Source organism: Schistocerca americana, chromosome 1, assembly GCF_021461395.2.
Source record: "Schistocerca americana isolate TAMUIC-IGC-003095 chromosome 1, iqSchAmer2.1, whole genome shotgun sequence".
In the NCBI taxonomy this organism is placed as follows: domain Eukaryota; kingdom Metazoa; phylum Arthropoda; class Insecta; order Orthoptera; family Acrididae; genus Schistocerca; species Schistocerca americana.
In genome coordinates this window covers 1,180,189,027-1,180,202,346 of record NC_060119.1, presented here as the reverse complement: position 1 = coordinate 1,180,202,346, position 13,320 = coordinate 1,180,189,027, and the positions used below count along the sequence as shown (strand labels likewise).

At 43.6% G+C, this 13,320-nt stretch overlaps 1 pseudogene; it reads left to right on the top strand.

Annotated features, from left to right (window-relative positions):
- Positions 1–12,946: 12,946 nt before the first annotated feature.
- LOC124555759 lies at positions 12,947–13,064 on the top strand (annotated as a pseudogene).
- Positions 13,065–13,320: the final 256 nt, after the last annotated feature.

Genomic DNA, 13,320 nt, shown 5'->3' with positions numbered 1-13,320 from the left:
GATGTATCTGACCCCAGGAATGTGTCAATAAAGTTTCCCCTTCCTGGGACAATGAATTCACGGTGTTCTTATTTCAATTTCCAGGAGTGTATATTACAGATTCCGATGTCCCGAAGATTCTGTATCTTTTACTCTGCAATGCAATGCATTCGAAGATTAGGTGTGATGCAGTTTCTTCACCCTCATCACAGATCCTACATTTGGGGTCCTCTTCCGTTATACCCATTGTGTGTAGGTGTTTTCTGAAATTCCCATGGCCGGTCCTCAGTCCAGTCATGAGTTTGATCTCTTTCCTGTTCAATCCCAGGATTAGAGAGCTTCTTTTGAAACATGGCTTACCATGTTTTTGTTTATGGACCTTGGTCTAAAATCCTACGTGCTGTTTCCTAAGCCAGTTCCGTAGTTCAAATTTGATCATAGGCTTGGTGATTGTCAGGACAGGTTCTGGTCCATTAAATGGAGTGGGTTAGTCATTGGAAGTCGACTGAATAAAAAAATCTTCAGGGATGTTTCAACCTCTCTCTAGCAGCCCAGGTCCACTGTTTGTGATGTGAATATGGAGAGGAAACGAGAAGGAACAACCACAGCAAAACAAAGATCAGGCAGACGAGAAAGACTGGTGGACAAGGACCGTCGAGTAGTGCAGAGGGTGGCTGCAAAAGAATCGTAAGCCACCAGCGGAAGGAATCACTCTTGAGTTCCAAAGTAATACCGACAGTCCAGATAGCACAGTGTGCGTAAGAATTGAGAAAGAGCGACGTATGATGGTCGAGCAGCTCCTCATAAGCCACAAATTTCTGTGGTCAATACTAAGCGACATTTGAGGTGGCGTAAAGAGCGAAAGAGGGACGTCACTGGTGATCAATCACGCGATACTCTGTGGAGATCGCCGGCCGCGGTGGTCTAGCGGTTCTAGGCGCTCAGTCAGGAATCGCGCGACTGCTACGGTCGCAGGTTCGAATCCTGCCTCGGGCATGGATGTGTGTGATGTCCTTAGGTTAGTTAGGTTTAAGTAGCTCTAAGTTCTAGGGGACTGATGACCACAGATTTTAAGTCCCATAGTGCTCAGAGCCATTTGAACCATTTTTTCTGTGGAGATCTGAAGGCAGGGTTTCGATTGGATGAATGTCTGGAGAACGTAACCTTCCCTCATGTATAGTGCCAACAGTGGAATACGAAGGAAGTTGTGCTAAGGTATGCCGGTGTTTTTACGTGGTCTGTTAGGAAGCAGATTTTGCACCTTACATGATGCTAAATCAGTACTAATACACCGAATAATCGTTGATAATTGGCCCACCGGTAGGAGAGAATGGACACAGAAACGGAAGTTGTGTGTGTCACGTCAAACTAACGGGATGGCCGCGGCCGGACCCCTTTGTCGGCTGGCTCTTCAGACCACCAAAGACGTTGGGAGAGGCTGGGCCATCACAACAAGAAGTGAGAGAGATATGCGAAAGAGAGAAAGACGATTTCGCGCCACAGTGGAAAATTTGCGGAAGACTGTGACGGGATTGGTGCAGAGCGCGTAGAGATACATATTAAAAGTTTGGTGGCAACAGTAACCGCGGGAGAATTCTGTCTCGTGGTTGGGTATAAACGCTCACGGATCCATGCGGCAAATAACGGTCAGGTTAGCAAGAAACTCTGAAGGCGGATTCTGGGGTCGGCGGTGGACTAGACCAGTCGCGGTGTCTGGCTGCCCTGCTTGGAGAGCGTGGAGAGAAGTAGGTTGGAGAAATTACCGGCATTGAGTCCAGTGGTTAATCTCCAAGTCTGAATAGTGTACAGCATACGACTCCACACACGTAGCATTATCTGTTCCTCTGAGGAGAGAAACAGATTTGTACTAACTTGTGGTGTTCATATGCAATCTGAAGTGTACCTTTGCTGCCGCGCACTTGAATCGACCAACTACTCTTGGCATTAGTGCAAGTAGCTTGACTATTGACTCGTGACGGACTCCGCAATTGAACACACGTACAGGAGTTAACGGACGCAAACCACGTCCACGTTGGAGGTTAAAGCCAAGCTCACTCACGGGAAAGACGGCATCACGACGTTTGCAGGGCCGACCGTCGTAATCATCACGGAGAATCACGGTGATATTAGCAATCATCTGCCAAAGTAGGGCACTGTAGTTTTAAATGAGTTCGTATTGCGCTGGCTCTTTGACTGGCGCTCTCTGTGTCCGTTCAGGCAGAACTTCAATAGAGTCACTTGCGGGTTCATTGTTGCCTTAAGTAGTTAGGAAAAGAGGATGCATTGTGCCAATGATAGGCTAGTTAGGTTATCGAGTGTACTGTATTGTCATGTTAGGCTAGAAATATTGCTCATCCTGTTTTCTGAATAAATCTTAATTTGGTATAATATGCTAATCACAGTATTATTGATTTCGTAGCTTTTAATCACCATATTTACGTTCAATAATTAGAGTGGAATGGTAATTTCTATGCAAATGATACTGGGGGTATAACCGCGCTTTTAAACAGAGCCAACTTAAGTCAGATAGCAACTCATGGTCGATTAAGACTACCAACAGATATTTTTCAGTATATCGATAATTATACAATAAACACCCCGTACGTTACAGGTCCTCTTATTGCACTTAAGAAAATGGAAAATGTGGAAGGACGTCACCACATATTACAGCATTGCGTACTGTGTTCAAAAGAGGAACAGTTCGGGGACGCTGATTGCTTGAATCAGCATGACAGTGCACCCTGTCGTAAAGCAGAATCTGTGAGGCTATGGTTTGTGGGCCATAATATTCATGAAAAGGAGTGGCATGGCCAGAGTCCCCACCTCAACCCAATAGAATACCTTGGAGATGAGTCAGAACGTCGACTTCGCTCCAGATTCCAGCATCCAAGATCCCTACCTGCTTTGGTTGGTTGGTTGGTTGGTTGGTTGATTTTTGGGAGGGGACCAAACAGCGGGTTCATCGGTCTTTTTCAAATGAACCATCCCGGCATTTGCCTGAAGCGATTTAGGGAAATCACAGGAAACCTAAATCAAGATGGCCGGACGCGAGTTTGAACCGTCGTCCTCTCGAATGCCAGTCCAGTGTGCTAACCACGGACCAACGACACTCGGTGACTTTCTCTGCTTTCGGCTCTTGAGAAAGAATGGGATGGCACTCCACCACAGACATACAGAACCCCATGCAAAGGTTCCAATACATGGCGTCTAAAGGCGAAGGGTAGAGACACCTCAGATTGGGTATTGTTAGTAATTTTGATCAGATACTGTATATAAATCACTCCCAGATTTCACAGGAGGGATGTTAGATTTTTAAAAAATCCTATTACCTGCTGAGAACCTTCGGTTTCTTGGCACAAAAGATAATTGACGAGTCTTCGAATTTCATTACTCCAGACCGAGATGGCTTAAGCGTTTATCGAAAACTTGAAACTGTAATTTCTCAGTACCGTTGTACGATGCGAACCAAGAATTTTTATAAAATACCCTGTTCTCTCGCACAAAATCTATTAGCGGAATAATGTGCCAGGTAATGCTTGCCTTAAACTATACACTGGATTGTTTTTGAACGTCCACGAGCCTGTACCTGAAGTTTTGAGATTGAGAACACTTGTGCTCTACGCAGACACTCCTGGCAAGTGTTTCTGTTGCTTGGCAGGTAGTTGGCTCACCGTGCAGCCTCCGTGTTCCCATCTCCTCTGCTCCTGAGAACGGCTTCTCCGTTAGAAGTGCTAATGACGCGGACCTTGGCCTGTTGCAACCTCGCCACGACAGTTAGCGTACAGCTGATGAGCGCCGCTCGGTGCCAAGGTTAACTGATTTGCGATGCACGACTTTTCACACGTGAAGCTTGCAACGCTGCAGACTTTCGGTAGGTTCGCAATACGATAATGCTTTTTTCGGTTATTGGAATATTTTGCCACGAAGTAGATCACCCTGAGACACACGACTGAGCACGATCAATCACCTGTGGCTAATGGACGTCAAGAAGTATGTATGGACGTCAAGAAGTATGTATTATTACATCCTTACGTTTTGGGCCATTAATCGGGATACCGATGCGACTGTATGGGCAACAATTCAAAAAAGACAGGTAGATACAAAATCCAATGACTCGGACATCGTAATAAAAGCATCAACTATACATCCTCCAAATATTCAGAAGCAATAATGTTACACATGTAACGTGGTATTGAAACAATGAAATGCCAACAAAATGCAAAATTAACTGGAGAAATCATTTAAACTGCTGTGGATGACTCTATGGAAAAGCGTGAACCTAAAAAATAGTCATTCAACACTTATACATTCCTCTCCGTCTCCCCCTCTGTTTCTCTTTTCTTCTTCTTCTTCTTCTTCTTCTTCTTATGATTAGTTTGATGCTACTTTTATGGTATCCTGTTTTGTAACAACCTCTTCCTCGCAGTGCAGAGAGCAGCACTTAAAAAACCACGAGATCGGTTATTTCTCGAATATGTTCTATCTAAATGTTTTGTCTATGTATATCTATCGCTCCATGTTTTTCCTTGTGTGGTACCCCCTAGTACCATATAGACTTTTATCTGCTGTCTTAACGTATGTCTTATCTCTCTGTCCCTTCTAGACATATTTTTCACATGTTTCTTTCGTAGCCAATACTGATGAGAACCTAATTTCTTATCGTATTAGCCAACTGAATTTCTCAGCAGCCATCTTTAAGATATCACCTCAGATTCCCTTTCTTCTCGATCTCCACGATTCACTTTCCTTTCTCACTATTACCCTCCACCACACTAAGACTTGATTCAGAATCTCTCTCTCATCACTCTCCCAAACCCCTCAACCTAACATCCAACCACATCAAACCTATACAACCAGACGACCCAAAAACCTACATGTACCATAATTCTCTCATCCTCAGCAGACTGCATAAATTCATCACTTGAGTCTTCTCTGCGTAAATACTGTAAACAGTCAACAAATCAGCCTTTTATCTTTTAACCAACGCTACTCGACAATTGCGCTATATTTTTGTGAAAATATTTCAGTATTAACGCCATTTTAATTTTTTCACTATTTTTTAATTTTTTAACTCGTTGGGCTGAAGGGAGGCAACCTGTAATCGCTGAAAGCCCACCGTCAGCTGTATGTGGCGAGGAAATGAAATAACAAATACAAGATCTGTCCAAAACACTGGGGTTTTTTACTGCTCCATGTGAATACATTTACCAGTCAGTTGTACACATCAAAAATAACATTGGTAATTACTGCTCAAACAGCTCTGTCCATGACCATGCAACAAGAGATAGACTCTACTTACATTTACCAAGAAAAAATAAACATAAAACTCAAACCAGCATTTTCTACCAAAGAATAAAACAGTACAATAAATTAAAAAAGAGATTTAAAAAATTGCAAAAATACATTTATTTAAAAAGGCAGCTAAAAAGTACCTGTTATGCAATACATTTTATACGTTGAAGGATTACTTAGACAAAACAGAGCAGAGGTCTGATAAAAAATGTTATACAAATAAATGATAATAATAATTATTATTATAAAACATCCAACATTCCACGTAACACCTTCACTTTATATTTTTTCCTTCTTTTTTCCTTTCTAGAAATACTTACCCCCAAGCTATACATAGCACAATACTAACACCTCTTCTTCTTTCTGAGCTCAACATCTCACTCATTATGGAGGGATGCTGACTCAGTTTTTCAGAATAGCAAATGGGAAGTTGCGGTACAGAAAATGGCCCAGAGATCACCAGTGTGTGTGTGTGTGTGTGTGTGTGTGTGTGTGTAGTGAGTGAAGTGTTATGTAACAATGTGCGTATAGTGTGTGCAGTGACTGATAGTGAGATATGAGTGAACACTGTGGCATTACATTATTTAATAAGTTACTTGTAATAAAAGTATTGTATACTAGGAATAAATCTAATGATTGTCTCTAACTAGAAGTCTGCAAATATATGTGTATACGAATTAGCTTATATTAAATTGGTCTAAACTTGTAAATACTTTGGCATGTCCTATATCCTTGTAAAAAGAGATCTACAGATGAATAAAGCTACCTGCTACTAGGAAAAACAATATAAATGGCGCTGACATTGTGTTCGTTGTATGATCAGATGTTGCATATGATGTTCTTGGCGTGCTTGGTGTGATTTATACTATAAGATTATAATGGTACTTTACCTGTTGCTAGCAAATTTGGTGCGACTATTGTTGGTGTGAATTGTGGCATAGCACTAGCGTTGAAATGTGTACGTTGACTTCTGAAACACTTCAGAATAGCTATGGGGTCGGAAGTGCAGTGGTGCCCAAGTGGAGATATAAGAACAGTGAAATGGCGGGAGTTTTACAGTTTGGACTAGTTTAATGCCATTACCAAGGAGCGAATTCCGGTGTAGTCGTGATAGTAAGGGTAGGAAAATATGCGTCTATCAGCCAAATAGTTGGTATCCACACTGATAAGCCAGAACATTATGACCACGTACCTTCTTCACACATAAAAGCGACGATGCGTCGTAGCATGGAAACAGTGAGGTCGATGGAGAGAGTTGGCATCACATCTGCACACACAAGTCACCTAACACCCGTAAATTCCGGAGAGGGGGGCAATGAATTCTGAGGCCATGTTCGATCATGAGTTCGATGGGGTTCAGATCTGGCGAGTTGGAGGGCCAGAACGTTAATTGGAACTCCCCACTGTGTTCCTCGATCCACTCCACCACACTCCTTGCCTTCTCACATTGCGCATTGTCTTGCTGAAAATTGCCACTGCCGTCGGGAAACATGATCGTCATGAAGGCGTGCACGTGGTCTGCAACCAGTGTACGATACTCCTCGGCCGTCATGGCGCCTTGTACAAGCTCTGCTGGACGCATTGGTGCCCGCGTGAATGTTCCCCAGAGCATAACGGAGCCACAGCCCCGCAGTAGAGGTGTCAAGGAGGTGTTGTTCCCCGGAAGACGACGGTGTCACGCCCTCCCATCGGCATAATGAAGAAATTAATGGGATTCATCAGACCATGGAACCACTGTGCTAACGTCCAGTGCCTTGGTCACATCTCCATTTCATTCTTAGCTCCTGGTCGTGGTGTTAACATTGGCACGAGCAAGGGTCGTCAGTTTCAGAGGCCCACAGTTAGGAGTTTGCGGTGCTGTCCAGCATTAAAACCTGATTTTACTTCCGCCACAGTTCGCCGCGTGTCCTGTTTTACCAGTCTGCCCCGCCTATGACGTTCGACATATGTAATGAGGGGTGTCTGTCCAACACCACGACAACTGACTAGTAGTCATTCACCGCCAGGTGAAGCTGCTGTCAGCCGGACGGGTTTATATCGATAGTAGGTCGGTGGTGATAATGTTCTGGCTGATCAGTGTATATCTATATTTTTAATCTGTGAGCCACTGTACTGTGTGTGATGGACGCCACTTTCGGAACCACCACCTAATCCTCTTCCATATACAAATGGTACGACTAGTGGCAAGCCCCCATACGAGTTCTAGTATCTCTGATTTTCCCGTCGTTATCGTCCCATGAAATGTATTTGGAAGAAAGCAAAATGTTGGTTAATTCTTCTACGAAGTTATGCTCTCAGAACTTCAGTCATAAATAGTCTGTAGCGTCCTCCGCTGCAGCTTGTTGAGTATCTACATTGCACTTTGGCACTTACTGATCCGACCCCATGACGAAATGCACGCAGTAAGCGGCTCCTTAACACTGGAACACAACCACTAATAATCCCACGCTCTGTGACTGTCCAGAAATTGCTGGCCGAGACGTATCCTGGGGAACAGGGACAAGGCGTTACCTGTGGTGGACATCATAGAAAAGGAGAAAGCTGTTTCGCATACTCCAGGTAAAATCGTGTAAGTATCCTATCAGACACTGTGGCTTTTGCTTTGTTGAGCATCTTTAGCTGATTTGCTAGTACAGAGCCGTTTGCCGCTGTAGTTACGACAATGGACTTAAACTCTGGATAAAGCGGCTTTCTCAGATATCTACCCGGCCCATGTAGATTTTTCATGGTTTCCTTTAAGTTACGTCTATGGTCACAAACGTTTTGTTAACAGATTACCGGTTTCGGTCTTTAATAACAATCATCAGATCTGTTTCATAAAAACAAAGTCCTAATTTACTGCAGTCCTAATGCACTACAGATCTGATGAAGGTCATTAAAGACCGAAACCGGTAATCTGTTAACAAAAAGTTTGTGACCATAGACGTAAATTAAAGGCAACTTATTACATACACGGGTCACTGTTTTTTCTCGACGATATCGCAGCTTGTTTCTCATGGTTTGCGTAAACCTCTTAAAACGAATGCTGTGGGGATTCATTTGGACAGTATGCTGTCAGTTTCCTCAGCCTTGTCGAATCCGAGCTTGTGCTCCGTCCCCAATGACGTCACTATGGACGTTGTGCCCAAATCTTCCAAACCCTTTTCGCCCCGTGCCTGATCTGCTGTTTGCGTCACGCACGTGCATCCCTTGCCGGAGCGGCCACGCTCCCCTCTTTCGCTGACGCTGACGTAACGGAAGTGCTTCTGCTTCTGCCAAGGGCGGGCGCTCGCACGAGGCCCTCTTCCCCGGCTTTGTGCGCTCCCCTTTGCTCAGAGAGAGGAAAAGCCTCCCGGAAGAGTTTGGCCTCAGGAAGAAGAATTTTAAACCTGGAGTTCCCCACGTTCTGATGCTACAGGCAGCTTTCAGTAAGACAGAAATTCAGTAAAAGATTATAAGTCGGCTTTATGAGGGTAAAATTCGTAATAAGGTCACAAAACAAGGGAAGCGTCTCGAGGGTAGGTCGTCATCTTCGCGTAAAATAATACAGGAATCTTTAAAAAGTCTGTCTTTTAATTACCACAAGCTAAAGGATGACCGCATTATAGTAACTCTAAAATGTCTCAGATTTAAATTATAATTATTGGTAAATGGGTCCACCCCAAAGGTAGAGACGACACCTCCATCTTAGAAAGGCGTAACAAACTCAACGCAGCATACCATCTGTCCCACAATCTGGGCCGAACGGTTCAGTCTGGAACCGCGCGAGCGCTACGGTCGCAGGTTCGAATCCTGCCTCGGGCATGGATATGTGTGGTGTCCTTAGGTTAGTTCGGTATACGTGGTTCTAAGTTCTAGGGAACTGGTGACCTCAGATGATAGGTCCCATAGTGCTCAGAGCCATTTGAACCACAATCTGTACAACAAAAAGTGCTGAAAAATGGTTCAAATAGCTCTAGGCACTATGGGACTTAACATCTGAGGTCTTCAGTCGTGTAACCGACGTTTAACACGTTCCCTTTAGCACTGATGTGGATGACCTTACACTTTTCGTTATTCAGGGTCAACTGCCACTTTTCGCACCATTCAGATATCTTTTCTAAATCGTTTTGTAGTTTGTTTTGATCTTCTGATGACTTTATTAGTCGATAAACGACAGCGTCATCTGCAAACAACCGAAGACTGCTGCCCAGATTGTATCCCAAATCGTTTATATAGATAAGGAACAGCAAAGACCCTAAGCATTACCTTGGGGAACGCCAGAAATCACTTTTGTTTTACTCGATGACTTTCCGTCAATTACTACGAACCGTGACATCTCTGACATTAAATCACAAATCCAGTCAATTAACTGAGACGATATTCCATAAGCACGCAATTTCACTACAAGCCGCTTGTGTGGTACAGTGTCAAAAGCCTTCCGGAAGTCCAGAAATACGGAACCGATCCGAAGAAATTCCTTGTCAATAGCACTCAACACTTCATGTGAATAAAGAGCTTGTTGTGTTCCACAAAATGGCTCTGAGCACTATGGGACTTAAACATCTGAGGTCATGAGTCCCCTAGAACTTAGAACTACTTGAACCTAACTAAGCTAATGACATCACACACATCCATGCCCGAGGCAGGATTCGAACCTGTGACCGTAGCAGCAGCGCGATTCTGGACTGAAGCGCATAGAACCACTCGGCCACCACGGCAGGGTAAGAAGTGCATTTCGAAGAATGCTAAGGTCTGTCATTACAGAACTGCTGTCAGACCACAGTTTCTGTATGCCGCAGAGACCCTCTTGATGAACAGAAAAGGCACAATGGATGACATGGAGAAAGCCGAAAGAAAAATTTATGGCCCGAGATTGCTCTCAGATGGTACCTACCGATTGAAGTCTAATTCTGAACTGTATCAACAGTTTGAGTCAGCCAACACCAGTATGCGGCGTAAGAGGCTCAAGTTCCATGGGCACCTACAACGGACGAACAACAATAGGCTTACCAAGATGATCTTCTCATTGGTTAAAAGCTACAAGACTGGAAGCCTGTGGCTTAATGAAGTACTAAAGGACTTGGATTCAGCTGGGGTCTCTGATCTTGAGGTAGAAGATCGATGCAAATTTTGTGCTATGGTAGAGTCTTTGACCCCCACCTCCTAGAGTCCCTAAACATCGGAAGTCCCTTTCACAGCAGAGGAAGGAGAAATTATCAGCAGAGCTCAAGAGACATTGGGAACGGAAGAGAGCATCGAAGAAGAACTAGTCATAAGCGCTCCTTAATGGTCTTAAATCAATAATAATTATTGTAGTGCAGTGTCACACATTTTATTCGATTTATCACCCAAAAATTAGAAATGGAATGCAAAGAAGCTAATATCTGGACTCATTGTGGCTCTATCCCAGTATGTGATCACACAAGAAGACACAAAAACTCGTTTAAAATTATCCCTTCGAGACTACTGCGCACAAAGACATACAAAAACAAAGCAAACAAGTTTCGTAAATCACGTCCACAAAAATGCAATTTAAGTGAGCATAGGTTTTTGTAATGCTGACCCACAACGCCGATTTACTCACAACGCTGCAATATAACTGCACATAGAACATAGCAGTAAGGCCAAAAGATCGAAAACACTTTTACATTCGCTTCAGCACAATTACATTGTATTCATATGCTCGCAATCACACTAGTTGTAGCGAAAGTAATTAACCATGCCCTCTGTGCAAGTGCAATGTAGTGGCAAAATATATCTAAATTTAACTGCACAGGTTGGCAAGTACTGTGCAAGATTGGCGAGCAACCAGCTGCAGACAGAATACGCCACCTTATAGAAACATGAAAAACTGATAACATACCGACAGTCTGGAAATACCTGCGTATAAACCTTCTTCATAAAAAAAAGGCAGATGAAAAGGTAATCTACTAAGTAATGTCGAGAAGAGTTGATGAACAGACTGATCACCCTATTGGAGAATATCCTGCTGGTTTCCGAAAAGGCAGGGCATGCATGGAACAAATTTTCAATCTCAAGAACATTTTGAGAATTAGAGCAATAAGAAGCCAGAACACAGAGGTAATTTTTGCCGACTTCTAAAAGCAATTCGACTCAGTGAACAGCGTCTTAGAGGAATACGCAACTGATAGAAAGACGAGGTAAAAAGGGACACTTGAAAGAAATCCTGACAGACATCATCTCAACAGTTAACTTTTTTGGAGAAATCTCTGAGCCCTTTGAAATAAAGATAGGGATCAGGCAAAGAGACGGATTACCTCCAGTTTTCTTCAATATCATCCTGGAGAAAATAACGAGAACCTTGGAAAGAGCCCTGAAATTGGAAGTATAAGTCGAATACTCCTTGGGAAGACAGGAAACAACTTGGAAAATCATGTGTTTAGCTTTTACCGATGACAGTGCCCTTTTAGGCAGAAACTGGAAAGACGCGCAAGACTGGAAAAACTGGTCTCAGAGTCTCATATGAAAAGACGGAAATATGGAAACGAGACACCAATGAGAGAAATACTTGGAGGTAAAATATGTAAAGATTAGAAGGACGGATAAATTTAAATACTTAGGAGAATGGGTCCAGCCCAATGGACTGTATAAAGAGGCAGTCAAAAGAAGAGGCAGAACATTAGACCTTACTTACAAATTAATACAGAACAGACGCAACAAACGAGCGATATCCTACAAAACCAAAATCAGACACTATAATTCAGTTATAAAACCGGAAGGTCTCTATGTTTCGAAATGTCTTAGACTAAATACAAAGGGGCAGTTGGCAGAATCTGAAAAGAAGGAAAGGAAGATTCTCAGGAAAATTTTGGAACCTCAGAAGACTACTGATTGGAAGAACCTGATAAACGAGGAGCTCTACAGGTACACAGAAAACAACGCACAACGCGGAAACGACGGCTAAAATTTTATAGAAACCTAGGAAGAATGGATTATCACGACTGAGCAAAAATATTTTCGGTTAAACCACACTCTAAGTGAGTAGATGAGGGCAAAAGAGATGAGCATGAAACTGGCATTGCGCTAGAGATGATCCGAAACAGAGAGAAAGTCAACAGCATAAAATCATTTGAAGAGAAATCAGTAATGAGAAAATCCAGACATTACATTTCGAAGGAGGAGAGAAAGAAAAGATGCGAAAGAATGAAGAGATTCTGGGAAGAGAGGGAAAGAGAAGCCAAGCTGGCCAAATTAGGAAGAGAAAAATTATTTTTTACTAATTCTTTAGACATTTAAATACAGAAGCAAGAATGACTCGTGACTCAAGCTTATAATTCAAGACAGGGAACAGATTTTAGTTCAGTTTACTGAACTGTCAATCTACAAATCTGAGTGGGGACCAACTGAGATATAGTCGCTCGCCAGCATGTCACCGTAGCTGTAGACTCGTAGAAAGATGTTGCCAGCGCCTCGGGCTTCCTTAATGAGGGAATCCAAATTTCATTAATTGCACTGCATCACGTCGAGTAATGGTATAGGCATATTCTCCATAAATATAATCCTCTTCCATATCACAGTCACAAAATGCTCAGCACTCTTTCACACGTTCTCCCGCATCCCTACGGTCCCCGCACCATGATAACGCAAGGGGAGGAAGCGAAATGGAGGGTTGAGAAAGCACGAGCACTACCTGCTGCTCTGCATCACGTTCAGATTTCTTCAGATGGTTTTGAACGGTCCCTAATGGTTCCGAGACAACGGCCTTACCGCAGTGGTAACGCCGGTTCCCGTCAGATCACCGAAGTTAAGCGCTGTCGGGCTGGGCTAGCACTTGGATGGGTGACCATCCGGTCTGCCGAGCGCTGTTGGCCAGCAGGATGCACTCAGCCCATGTGAGGCAAACTGAGGGGCTACTTGATTGAGGAGTAGCGGCTCCGGTCTCGGAAACTGACTTACGGCTGGGAGAGCGGTGTGCTGGCCACATGCACCTCTGTATCCGCATCCAGTGACGCCTGTGGACTGAGGATGACACGACGGCCGGTCGGTACCGTTAGGCCTTCATGGCCTGTTCGGACGAAGTTTAGTTTAGTTTAGATAATGGTAAAGGGGGACGAAAATCTAATAGTC